Source organism: Bacillus rossius, chromosome 1 (assembly GCF_032445375.1).
Source record: "Bacillus rossius redtenbacheri isolate Brsri chromosome 1, Brsri_v3, whole genome shotgun sequence".
NCBI classification, from domain to species: Eukaryota; Metazoa; Arthropoda; class Insecta; order Phasmatodea; family Bacillidae; genus Bacillus; species Bacillus rossius.
Genome location: NC_086330.1, coordinates 256064147 through 256077486, shown reverse-complemented (window position 1 = coordinate 256077486; position 13340 = coordinate 256064147). Strand labels below are relative to the sequence as shown.

At 35.7% G+C, this 13340-nt stretch overlaps 1 protein-coding gene across 3 annotated transcripts in view; it reads right to left on the bottom strand.

The window, feature by feature from the left end:
- LOC134527493 (uncharacterized) overlaps window positions 1–13340 on the bottom strand; it is a 148658-nt gene that overhangs the window by 97030 nt on the left and 38288 nt on the right. The window lies entirely within an intron of this gene.

The following is a 13340-nucleotide window of genomic DNA, read 5'->3' as shown; positions in this document are numbered from 1 at the left end:
TTTTCCATGACTAAATTCCTTCCACGGAATTTTTGTGCTGTATGATATTTAAATTTGAAGGTGTTCGTCTTTGCTGTCATTGTTGCGTTGTCCATAATACCGGTTTAGATTCATCATTGGGTTTATCTGTTTGACATCAGCCGATTTAGGCTTGTTCTCTGTGGGTTTATGTTTTCACATTTATTTCTTAATTTGCATTCTGGAATTTTTTCCATGAAAAATAATTCTAAACTGTATTGATGTATGCCCAAGAAATTGTATTAAATCAGTGCCAATGCACGTAACTACAAATATTACTTGAACTAACAAAATATCTGAAATTATTAAGTAAATATTGAATGTCTATCCAGTGTATGTTTTAAATGTAGTTGTAATACAACTTTGTTTTAAGATTATTATTGCAGTGTCAAACTTTGTTTTTTTATTAGGAGCAATGTATGCATGAAAATATTAGTTTATGTTTGAAGCCTAGACATAAGTATGTAATTGGTTGTAGGTATCTGACTAGTAAGTGAAGAATGATGACATGGCAGCACGCGTCTCGGTCACATGCAGTGACCATGAGCTCTCGCCAACGAAACCCACGAACCAGAAGCTCGCAGTCAACTCCACAATCTCCAGAATCCAAAAAGTGCTACCATTCAACGCCTCACTGCTCACTCCTTTCACTCAGTAGAAACAGTGCAACCACACACCAACCACAAATAGTCCAAGCAAATTAGACCAAAAAAAGGCAGTGCTTCCCGAAAAATCGTCCAAAGCTGGAAAGTGTTTTAATACCTTTTGGGGGTCCCAAATAAGAGTCCTGTGAGTTTGCGACGGATTCTGATTCCTGCTTAAGTTTTGGGAGTCAAAAAACCGCGGAATTTTCGCACTTTGTTTAGTTATTCGCTTATAACTTCTAAACGACGCATCCTACAGAAAATTTTATTTAAAGCTTTTTTAAATAGCATTAAATTCTGCTTCAAATGTTTTTTGGTTTGTCCAAATTGGCCTAGTAATTTAGCCGCAATCAATTTTCAAAGTTGGACCATTTTTACCAACTTGGCTAAAAAGTTGATTCTTTGTTTAGTTTTTCGTTTACAACTCCTAAACGACGCATCCTGAAAAAAAGTTTACTCATAGATGTTTTTAAGAGCATTGAATTCTGCGTCAAATGGTTTTTAGTCTGTCAAAATCGGCTTAGCTGTTTAGCCGCAATCGATTTCTGAAGTTGGGCCATATTTTACCAACTTGGCTAAAAAGTTGATTATGCCCTTTGAATGGATCATATGAATCATTTTATTCAATGACAATCATCCAGGGGCGGATCCAAGAGTGAAGGGAAGGGGGGCACGGCCCCCCTTTGGATTTTCCAGTCTAATCCTTATTTTTAATAAAATATTAAATATTAATTGTTATGGGGTTTCAGAAATTCTAGGATTCGTGCCCCCCCCCCCCCCCCCCCCCCCCCCCTTCAACAGATCCGCACCTGGACACTCCAAAATGATGTTATGTAGTTTCAAAATATAAGAAGGCATTATAATGAATAATGTTTTATTGAAGGTAACAAAATATGTATACATGTAAACGATAACGGTATTAGTTGTGTACATGAAATATGTATGTATTAGTTGTGTACATGAAAGATCATAATATGAAAGATGTATAAGGTACTCATGTTGACGATTTCTTTCGCTGTTTAGGAGAAGACGGCCGCTCTTCGCCGATCACGTCATCTAGCTCCTCATCCTCGGAATCTTGAGAATGAGGATTCATTTCTTGCTCTCTTTCGATGATATCAATCTCCTCGTCACACTGGGTGGCATCCAGTATAACATCCTTGTCTTCAGAGATGGAATTGAGGCATGCGTGCCCTTTGCAGGTTATGCAGATGGTGGTGCATTTTATCCCTGCCTTTCTACAGGAGCAAGCTGCTTTGCACCCTTTGTTACATGTGCACGATATGGAGTTGAGAAGTTCTTGTGGGGCCGGTGGATCAGTCGTTGTGATGGGAGTTAACCCATTGGTTGTTATTTTACATCCCCATCTCTCTGGATCTAGTACATTACTCCTCCATACCTGCACCTGTAAATAAACTCTGAAGGAGTGCTGGCGAGCATCCGCTTCTGTAGGAGGCAAGGACGCCAAGTCGAAATTCTTTTTTGAAAGCGACCTCTGGAAGAGGTCAAACCTCACTTGATTGAGGGACTTGCTGCTGCCACCCGTATACAAGGTTTTTATGAAGTGAACGCCTGCCTCTGCAACTTGATCAGGAGTTGCGATCGGGTCAAGAAAAATAGAGGCCTGATGAAGGAGGTTTTGGTCTGCCATGAATTTCTTGATCAATTTTATTTTCCCCTGGCAGAAAAATGAGGATGTGATGTCGCACCCCGTGAAGGCATGGAGAAACAGGGCATGCTTCCTCATGTTTTCAGGCAGCCGGCAATTGCTCGGCCTGTAAACGACAGTTTCCTGGTTCTGCTTCTCGGGTTTGATGAGGAACATGTTGGAGATGGGCTCTTCAAAGACAGCAACATGAAAAGTGAACAGGACCAACAGATTGATGTCCTCTCCCACTATGAAAACATTGTCTCCCTCTATAGACCTCTCCATTGCTGTGCTCACAATCAGAGAATCTGCATCTTCCAAGGCTTGTTTCACGTGAATGCCCTCGTCCATCAGTTTGTTTGTCAGCATCGATATGAGACATTTCTTGTTGTGATCATTCAACTAGAAACGATCTTTCGGCATTGTGGCCTTGGTATGTTCCTGGAATATAACCGACGAAGATGACATAGCAGGGGCTCTTCGCGCTCTTTCAGCAGACTTTATACTCTTCTCGGCCACATCTTCTGGGTATCCATCGAAAACTATAGTGATACTGTCAAACTTGTAGTTGGATTTCACGTAATTTACGTACTTGTGAATGATATTGGAAAACTGTTCTCCGCTGTTCCACACAACTCTATGCAGGAGGAAACCACCATCCACTACGTAGTCTGCATTCACAGTGAAATCCACTTTGATTGGAGTGAACAGCTTGTACAGTTCAGATTTTCTACTCTTCCGCATCATGTTGTCATCATCAAACAGTGGGAGTGGGTACGGGGCCAATTCGAATCCAAAGTACGATTCAAGCTGAAGCTGTGATTTCATGTGAAATGGAATGCGGCGGAAAATCGTGTCCGGACTGATAGGGGCTGATTCTCCGTTCATCTTTGCTGTAGCCTTCACGGCTCGTAGAGGCACCACTAGGTTTTTTCTGCTAAGTTGAAGTTCTTGAAGTTTTTCCCTTCAATGGTTTTCATACTGGCTGTGCCCTTTTCAAAAGCTTTGTGGCAGTTGATGCTGTAATCTGCTATAACTCCTGTGCTGATGGACATGAGGGAACTCATTTTAGGGAATGGGTCATGGCACTGAAACCATTCGCTGAATTTCTGCAAATCGCTGTCGTCCCTCCGTATTCTGGAGTTTGTCGTGTCAACATGCTGATCGGATGTTGAGAAGGAGACCTCACAGTACTCCTCAATTTGATGACAAACATCCACTGCAGTGGGCATGCAGTGATCCACCGGGCTAGAGTCCCATCGCTGATTTCCCGCCCACGGGATAGCCCTCCACAAGAAGATATTGCTCTCATGAGCACTTGCTCGATGGTCATATCTGACCATATTCCGGACCAATGCTTTTCGCTACGCCTTATTGTGAAGTAACCTTGTACAACGAACTGTAGATATTCAGCATGGGTCAGTTTTTTATTGAGCTCCTCCATATCCTGCAGGTAGAGTTGACTAGCTTTTGAGTAGTTGAAGTGTCCGCTGGCATGGAAATATGGAATCATGTTTCTGACGCTCTGCAGGTGTAACATCCAATTCCCAGTTCTTTCAGTCTCGATAAATTGCTTGAGGACTGACACCATCATGAAATACTGCTTCCACAGCTGTGCTGTGCTCGGTCGTTCCTCTAAGATTTCCAACTGTCTTTTGAACTTTTCCATAAGACTGTCAACATTTGGGTTGTTAATGTCAAATCTTTCTGATGTAAAATCCTTTATGAGATACGATAGTGCATCAGTCTCTTCGTCTGTCAGCTTTGTTTCTTGAGTTGTGGCTGACCCGGTTTTGCTCATTCGCCACTTCGAAAACTGCACGATTGGAAAAAAATATTACATGATACATGAGAGTTGGTATAAATGACCCAACTTAAAAAATCTATTGCGGCTAAATGGCTAGGCCGATTTTGACGGAGTAAAAACCATTCGACGTAGAATTTAATGCTCTTAAACAAAGCTATGAGTAAAAAAAAATTCAGGATGCGTAGTTTAGGATTGGTAAACGAAAAATTAAACAAAGAATCAACTTTTTAGCCAAGTTGGTAAAAATTGCCTAACTTTGAAAATCGATTGCGGCTAAATGGCTAGGCCGATTTGGACAAACAAAAACCCATCCGAAGCAAACTGTAATGCTTTTTAAAAAAGCTTCAAATAAAATTTTCTGTAGGATGCGTCGTTTAGGAGTTATAAGCGAAAAACTAAACAAAGTGCGAAAATTCCGCGTTTTTTTGACTCCCAAAACTTAAGCAGAAGTCAGAATCCGTCGTAAACTCACAGGACTCTTATTTGGGACCCCCAAAAAGTATTAAAACACTTTTCAGCTTTGGACGATTTTTCGGGAAGCATATGTCTAATTTGCCTGGGCTAAAAGAAGAAGTCTCAATCAGTTCTGATCTTGTGCAGTGAACGTTGTTTGCCCCTCTCATTCCGGAAAAAAAAAATGTTTTTCCAGTGCAACATGAATCTCACCCATATTTTGTTTTTCACACACTGTGTGACCAACAGACACAAAATAGGTTTAGGGCGGTAATAGCCAAATGGCGGCCCACGGGCCAGATTCGGCTCACAACATCGTTTCGCGCAGCCCACCTAAAGGATTTTTCAACAAAGAAATATTAACAGGTACAGGTACTGTCATGCATAATCTGTCTGTTTGCATATGTTTGTAATTATTTTTAGTTATAATTATTTTAATACTCTTTTTAAGAGAACTATTTTTTCATTTCTTCATGAAATGCTCCATATTACAATTATTGATTACTAAACAGAATACCACAACGTTAAAAAAATTGCAGTAATATATTTAATATTGTTTAATATTGTTTAATATTGTTTAATATTGTTTAATATTGTTTAATATTGTTTAATATTATTTAATATGTCTCTGGCCCTCTGATAGTTTCAAGAATGATATCTGGAAAAGCATGAAATTTTTGCCAACACCAGGTAAAGGGTTTAAGCTAGATTCACATCCTACACATAGCAAACGTACATCTAAAAGTAAAAAAAAAAAAATGCAAAGCCATTCTGCCATTTGCATGGAATAGTAGCTCAACTCTCAAAGTGATGTAGGTTCATACAGGTCATAACCATCTTTGCATTTTGTTTCCATTCATTGAGCTAGTGAACGCAGGGGCTATTTTCACATTATTCTTTGACTTTTGGCCCTCTTCACACAAAATAAAGCAAAAAAAAGTTAGTTGGCAGAAATTAAATTTAGGTTTCAAATATTAATTGAGTTGAATTGTTTTATGATACATTCAACATTATCAATTTTAAATGCACGTGTGACAGTTATTATTTGGATATTGTTTACAATCAACATATTTAAATTGTTTAATGATACCTCAATATCTATTGATGTGCAAAATGCTTCCTAGTATTTTTACAATTATAGACAATAATGCTTCTAATGATAATCACAGTTTGCCACCCAAAAATTGTGTCGTCTCGCTCTCAGCAAACACCAGTTGTGAGCACAGTGCAATCGACAAATTAATGTATGCAACTTATATTACATAACCTCCCTTCAAAATAAACTAACGTGAGTAAACACGTGTGCAAGTCGAGGCATGTGGATAGTTTAAGGCGATCGGTGCAGGGTAAAAAATAGTCATACATCAGAATAAGTGCAGTCAGTCAAATCATATATAAGCTAGCGGGTCAGATATAACAAGTTAGTGACGAGACAGCTTCCGGGAGGGGGGGGGGGGGGGGTTCCGAAGGTAGTAGCCCTGAGGCCTACCATCTAGTGGCATAGCTGGAAGGTCTTACAAAACTCTCTCTCAGTCTCCACAGTTTTCCTTGGGAGCAAACAGAGGGAAGCAAGCCACAAATAGAAGCCTTCTCCCACACCCCATGAACATAATGCTCAAAGTCTGCAACCTGATGCGATAACAGGACCAAGCCAGGATTTCATGCATTTAGCCCATGCAGGAAAAGTAAGACCTAAAAATGCACAACTTGTTAAAAATTGTTTACAGCTTTATTTTTGGACTGTGTTAGAATCAACTTTGCTTAATAACATACCGTAAGTTTACCACCGAATACCTTGTGCATTACACAGAAAAAGTAAGTCCTAGATAACAGTATCTTACAGCTTTCCATTTAAATGCTTTTATTAACACAGTTACTACAATAGACTCCAGGTAAAGAAATCCAAAATATTATAGAAACTATTTTGTACAAATCCATGTTGTAACAACCCAGATTACAGCCTTCCCCATGCAATCCAGTATTAATAATTTGTTATAAATTTTTTTGTCATATTTCACGTTAGATGTAAATTTTTTTCCTTTCAGAAGTTATTGTGAACGTAATTAACCGGGTTTATTGTTTTTACTTTTAAAAGGCATAAGTTTATTTTTTCAAGTAATTTTTTTTGCTGGCTTCTTTGTGTGGGAAGGCATGCTGATGTAATTCTCCTTCGTTATTTCCACAACCGAGGCTTTGTTTCACATGCTAGGCGTGTGAGTCACAGTCACGTGAGTGTGAGTAAGAGACAAAATCGCTCCGTCGTCGGAACTGAAGTAAGCATTTCGTGGAAGTTTTTGTAGCCATGCGCCGTGATTGACTGAGAATTATGTCAGCGAGCCCAGGACACTGCCCGCACAAAGGGAAGGAAGGCTGTAAAGTTAGTCATTGTCCGAGCACCGTGCCGAGCAGGCCGCGGTCGGATGATGGCTCGTGTTTTATTCCTTTCTGGAGGTACAGTTTAATTTTTTTTGTGTGCTCTGTTGTAAAGAATATAGTGTGATTTTTACATGAATAAAAAAAACAGGTAATACATTGAACATTGAGTAAGAATTTCTTGACCTGCTACTAACCTGTATGTTCCACTCATCACCTAATTTTGAGATAGCCGGAGGTGGTGAGTGGTAACAATGTTAAAAACATTTCTTATTTTCATTTTCAAAATAAAATATAAGTTGATTTAAGTTATGAAAAAAATGTTTCTCCTCAGTCATGGAAATAAAAAAACAATTTCCTTAAAAACCAAAGAACCAATGTTAAAATAATGGATATATTTTCCTTACTCTTTTAGTTTTAAGAAGGTATGTTTATAAATAGTCTAGTGCAATTAGTTTGATCTGTAGCGGCCCAAGCATTGCCAAGTGCACCATACTGCAGCAGCTCAGACCGCAGCAAGACGGTGCAAAATTTTTTACATGCGACCTTGATAACCAAATATTTAAGAATTTGAGGTTTTATTTGTTTAGGGATCGCTGCTGAAACAAAATAGTTTAACTGATTGAGTACATTGGAATTATATTAAAGTAAGAGAATCCTATTATAATTTCTTTCCTTATACTAAAATTTCCTTTTAATACAGCTAATAAAATTGCTTTTTAAATATTTCTGCTGCAAAATGATTAATTTAAATGGTCCAAAATGATCAATTAGGTTGGAAATAATAAAACATAGCCATTTAATTTAAATAAATTTTTAATTAACAATTAGAATTCACATTCTGAATCTTGTTTTTGTTGTGACTGTTTTTTTTCTATATGTAGGCATTAATTTAAACTAGATGTATCCTTTAAAAGTATTGGTACATACATATGTTTACATACCAAAAAGGGTTATTAATTGTTAAGAAAACTCTTTCAGCATTGAATAAACCAAATATTTGGTTTAATCAACTAGGTACTTATTTGACAACTGTTACACAACTAGATAAATAAACATCCTTTATCTTGGTGTGTTTTGGATTAGTAGTCCTCAAGGCTTGGTCTCACTCCTCAAATTAGTTAATTAATTTTCTCTTCATTACTATTTATCATGGGATTTTCAGAAAATTATTTCCTGCATTTGTTGTTGGGTCATAAATTTTCTCACCAATTAACGTTGTTGCATGTAACACAAGTGATCATAATTATGAACGCATGCATAACATTTGTCGCTATTAGATAATATTTAGTAAATATATATTGAGAAACTTTTAGACATAACTTAAAATGCAAGAGAGCTTTTTTGATAAATTTACAGGAAATGCTCTAAAAAAATAATAAGAAAATGAAGTAATCAACATGGCATATGAAACCAAGCCTTGATGCTTATGTTACCTGAGTTTATACTTTATTTATTTTCATAGCTATCGAGAATCAATTTCACTTCTACTGTTGGTCACATCCGGCCTAAAGACTTATAATCAGGCTTACTTGCATAATTAATATTAACTTTGATGTAAAATCTGCATACATTTGTAGCTATCTCGATTTCAAACCTGGACTTGGGTTACTGTATGACACAGAGGACAATATTGTTAACTGATGTATTGCTATTTTATAAAAAAAAAATTATTGCCATCATTATTAATTCTGCTAATTCAAAAACAATGTATGCACATATATATGTACAATGTTTCTGAAGCAATGAAAGAGCTGTTTTAAGTCAGCTTTTTACAGCATTGCAGAAGAAATTTTTTAGATAATAATAAATTCAGGCACTTAAAGTATGACTATGCGCATGAGATCTTACAATACTGTTCTCTGTAATGAAATGCCCAAAATATGACATGACAAAGTGCGGTTCACAAGAACAATTATTTGCAGGAGCATCTGTAACATCCATGTTCACAGATCATATACGTGTGCAAAAAGATATTTCAAGCAAATGTCTGACCAAAAAAAAAGCTGTAAGTAATTACCTCTTTAAAATGCCCTGGTGAGAATACGATCACCGCTCCAACAATGGAATGCTTATAAGTTTTTCAGGGTTTCTACAGATAATATGACAGATTATTTATTGATAGATCTGAGATTTTTCAACAAATTAATATAATTTTAAAATCAAAGGAAGACTGTTTATCACACAAAATTTGCTATTGCATATATTGAGATTCGTATATTTGTTCATGTTAACTTATTGATGTCTTATATTTCAGTTCATTTGCACCAAGGGCACAGCACACTGTTAAATTACACTTTATAAATAGATGCATTTTTTTTTTGCTACCATATCAGATAGACTTTTATGGCATGCTTAGAAGTAACTTCAAAATATATTGTTAGTATATTTTATATATATTTTTTATAAAATAGCAATACATCAGTTAACAATATTGTCCTCTGTGTCATACAGTAACCCAAGTCCAGGTTTGAAATCGAGATAGCTACAAATGTATGCAGATTTTACATCAAAGTTAATATTAATTATGCAAGTAAGCCTGATTATAAGTCTTTAGGCCGGATGTGACCAACAGTAGAAGTGAAATTGATTCTCGATAGCTATGAAAATAAATAAAGTATAAACTCAGGTAACATAAGCATCAAGGCTTGGTTTCATATGCCATGTTGATTACTTCATTTTCTTATTATTTTTTTAGAGCATTTCCTGTAAATTTATCAAAAAAGCTCTCTTGCATTTTAAGTTATGTCTAAAAGTTTCTCAATATATATTTACTAAATATTATCTAATAGCGACAAATGTTATGCATGCGTTCATAATTATGATCACTTGTGTTACATGCAACAACGTTTATTGGTGAGAAAATTTATGACCCAACAACAAATGCAGGAAATAATTTTCTGAAAATCCCATGATAAATAGTAATGAAGAGAAAATTAATTAACTAATTTGAGGAGTGAGACCAAGCCTTGAGGACTACTAATCCAAAACACACCAAGATAAAGGATGTTTATTTATCTAGTTGTGTAACAGTTGTCAAATAAGTACCTAGTTGATTAAACCAAATATTTGGTTTATTCAATGCTGAAAGAGTTTTCTTAACAATTAATAACCCTTTTTGGTATGTAAACATATGTATGTACCAATACTTTTAAAGGATACATCTAGTTTAAATTAATGCCTACATATAGAAAAAAACAGTCACAACAAAAACAAGATTCAGAATGTGAATTCTAATTGTTAATTGAAAATTTATTTAAATTAAATGGCTATGTTTTATTATTTCCAACCTAATTGATCATTTTGGACCATTTAAATTAATCATTTTGCAGCAGAAATATTTAAAAAGCAATTTTATTAGCTGTATTAAAAGGAAATTTTAGTATAAGGAAAGAAATTATAATAGGATTCTCTTACTTTAATATAATTCCAATGTACTCAATCAGTTAAACTATTTTGTTTCAGCAGCGATCCCTAAACAAATAAAACCTCAAATTCTTAAATATTTGGTTATCAAGGTCGCATGTAAAAAATTTTGCACCGTCTTGCTGCGGTCTGAGCTGCTGCAGTATGGTGCACTTGGCAATGCTTGGGCCACTACAGATCAAACTAATTGCACTAGACTATTTATAAACATACCTTCTTAAAACTAAAAGAGTAAGGAAAATATATCCATTATTTTAACATTGGTTCTTTGGTTTTTAAGGAAATTGTTTTTTTATTTCCATGACTGAGGAGAAACATTTTTTTCATAACTTAAATCAACTTATATTTTATTTTGAAAATGAAAATAAGAAATGTTTTTAACATTGTTACCACTCACCACCTCCGGCTATCTCAAAATTAGGTGATGAGTGGAACATACAGGTTAGTAGCAGGTCAAGAAATTCTTACTCAATGTTCAATGTATTACCTGTTTTTTTTTATTCATGTAAAAATCACACTATATTCTTTACAACAGAGCACACAAAAAAAATTAAACTGTACCTCCAGAAAGGAATAAAACACGAGCCATCACCCGACCGCGGCCTGCTCGGCACGGTGCTCGGACAATGACTAACTTTACAGCCTTCCTTCCCTTTGTGCGGGCAGTGTCCTGGGCTCGCTGACATAATTCTCAGTCAATCACGGCGCATGGCTACAAAAACTTCCACGAAATGCTTACTTCAGTTCCGACGACGGAGCGATTTTGTCTCTTACTCACACTCACGTGACTGTGACTCACACGCCTAGCATGTGAAACAAAGCCTCGGTTGTGGAAATAACGAAGGAGAATTACATCAACATGCCTTCTCACACAAAGAAGCCAGCAAAAAAAAATTACTTGAAAAAATAAACTTATGCCTTTTAAAAGTAAAAACAATAAACCCGGTTAATTACGTTCACAATAACTTCTGAAAGGAAAAAAATTTACATCTAACGTGAAATATGACAAAAAAATTTATAACAAATTATTAATACTGGATTGCATGGGGAAGGCTGTAATCTGGGTTGTTACAACATGGATTTGTACAAAATAGTTTCTATAATATTTTGGATTTCTTTACCTGGAGTCTATTGTAGTAACTGTGTTAATAAAAGCATTTAAATGGAAAGCTGTAAGATACTGTTATCTAGGACTTACTTTTTCTGTGTAATGCACGAGGTATTCGGTGGTAAACCTACGGTATGTTATTAAGCAAAGTCGATTCTAACACAGTCCAAAAATAAAGCTGTAAACAATTTTTAACAAGTTGTGCATTTTTAGGTCTTACTTTTCCTGCATGGGCTAAATGCATGAAATCCTGGCTTGGTCCTGTTATCGCATCAGGTTGCGGATTATATTTATTATATCAGTGTCTCACCATTGGTGTATTCTAAATATTTTGACTTTTTTTTCTTTTCAATACGATGTTTTTAAAGATAACTAATCCCAGTTTGTCTTGTAAACATATGATCATAAAGGCCCATCTACAATTACAATGTCCCAAATTATGTCAGATGAACACTGATTGCTGATTGGCCCACGTGACCCCTTGACGTCATGGGTAGTGTGGGCGATGGTCCAAATACATTGGTTAAATTTAACTTTTATCCCAATTTGTGTCCTTTGATAGCATAGAAAAACAACACTGTTCCTGTTTCAAAGAGGTAAATAAAAATAATGAACTGTGTGGTAGAAAGCTATGAAGGCCCGAGACAAATATTGATTAGTACTGTCCGTTTGTGACTGGCGCTTTTCAAGGACCTAAACATCAATTCAATTTTTCTGTGTGCTTAGAATTCATTTGTTAGCCTTTACTTTTGACTTATAGGATAAATAAATACTATTGAACTTCGACAACTTTCACAAGTTAAATGAATATTCAAACCTTAGCTGCGTACTCACTCACAATGCATGAAAACAATAAATAAGAACAATCAAAAAACCTTTATTTTGGCACTCCATATCTACTGTCCTCATGTGACGACTTAAGAAATAAGCAGATTTGGACATTAGACATAACAATTGCAGACAGGGCTGTTTTCCGTGCTACAATGTGGCGTAATTCACATTAGGATAACGACACGGACTCTTGTAGATGAGCCTTAATACGGATCTTAAATTAAAAATGCATAGTTATTTGCACGAGCCTGGCGAACAAAGTAGTCGCATATTGAAAAGATTGTGTAACTGACCAGTTCATTATTTAGATGCCACAACAGTCTTATGCTTTGAAGTAAAGATTTATTCGAGTGAGTTATGTAATAAGTTAGCGAAGAGAGTACCTATATATGTATATACTTATAAAAATATGACAAGTATACTCAAGATTTAACATCTACACAAACATAATGAAATGATTTGTACAGGAAAATCATATTTAGAGAGATGGATAGATGATTTGTATATGTGTAACTACTTCAAACATATTACAAAACAAAACTGAATGAGGCATTGCAATGCATGCCGAGTATTAGCTAGATAATGGAATCTTTTCAATATTAGTAATCTCTCATATTTCAGATTTTTTCTATAGTGCTTTATATAGTCTAGATTACATACATACCACCAATTTTTAGATATATACGAGTAAATACACTGGCAGAACAACGTCTGTCGGGATCTGAAAGTGATATAAATTACTTTGCACACTTGACATTTAAATTAAGAAGACAATTACTAACTACATATCTGATTTCGAAAAAGGTCCCTCACCCTGTGTTCAGCCCGGGCAACGCCGGGTACTGCAGCTAGTAGTCTATAAAACTTGCATTTCACGGAAAAACAATAGGTATACTGTATAATGCATATTGATGTAAATACTGAATATAATTATGGAAAAGGTATAATAGGAAGGAAACATCATGTCTAAGTTTTATGAATGTCCACAAATCTTGTTTTAGTTTCAGTGGTTTTCTATTCGCTTTAAATTGC